This window comes from Tupaia chinensis, unplaced genomic scaffold (genome assembly GCF_000334495.1).
Source record: "Tupaia chinensis unplaced genomic scaffold, TupChi_1.0 Scaffold000313_1, whole genome shotgun sequence".
NCBI lineage: Eukaryota > Metazoa > Chordata > Mammalia > Scandentia > Tupaiidae > Tupaia > Tupaia belangeri.
The window spans coordinates 4,355,906-4,356,661 of NW_006159806.1; the positions used below are offsets into that span (position 1 = coordinate 4,355,906).

At 47.6% G+C, this 756-nt stretch overlaps 1 pseudogene; it reads left to right on the forward strand.

The window, feature by feature from the left end:
* Positions 1 to 131: 131 nt before the first annotated feature.
* On the forward strand, positions 132 to 560 carry LOC102494369 (peptidyl-prolyl cis-trans isomerase C pseudogene; annotated as a pseudogene).
* The last annotated feature ends 196 nt before the right edge of the window (positions 561 to 756 follow it).

Sequence of the window (756 nt, forward strand, 5' to 3'; positions counted from 1 at the left end):
TAAAGCCCCTGGGTCGGGGACACGAACCGCGGTCGACTACGTGGGAGTCCAGCGACATAGCCATTACGCTAACTGCTGGTTCCCGATGGTTGTTCTTTTTAAAAAAAAAAAAAAAAGATGGCCACCAAAATTCTGTTTTTCTGGCAACAGGAGAGAAAGGCTATAGCTACAAAGGAAGCTCCTTCCATTGAGTCACCAAGGACTTCATGATTCAAGGAAGAGACTTCACCACGGGAGATGGCACTGGCAGTGTGAGCATTTACCGTGAGACGTTCCCAGATAAGAACTTCAGACTGAAGCAGTATGGCATCAGGTGGGTCAGCATGGCCAATGCCAGGCCGTACATTAACGGCTCTCAGTTCTTCATCACCTTGACCAAGAACACTTGGTTGGACGGCAAACACGTGGTGTTTGGGAAAGTCATAGACGGGATGACAGTGGTGCACTGCATAGAGCTTCAGCCAACCGATGGTCACAATCACCCACTCACCAGCTGCTCCAGGGTCAACAGTGGCAAGATAGACGTGAAGACACACTTTGTGATTGAGGTTTCTGACTAGTAACACACTGGTAGAAAACAAGGAACATGCTCTGGCACAGCTGTGTGTGTGTGTGTGTGTGTGTGTGTGTGTGTGTGTGCATGTGTATCTTTCAGGTCTTCAGAATTTTATTTTTTTTTTGAAGAGGTTTTTTCTATAGGGCACGTGTGCTCACCAGACAGACAGAGAGAGGCAGAGAGATAGAAAGCGAGAAATC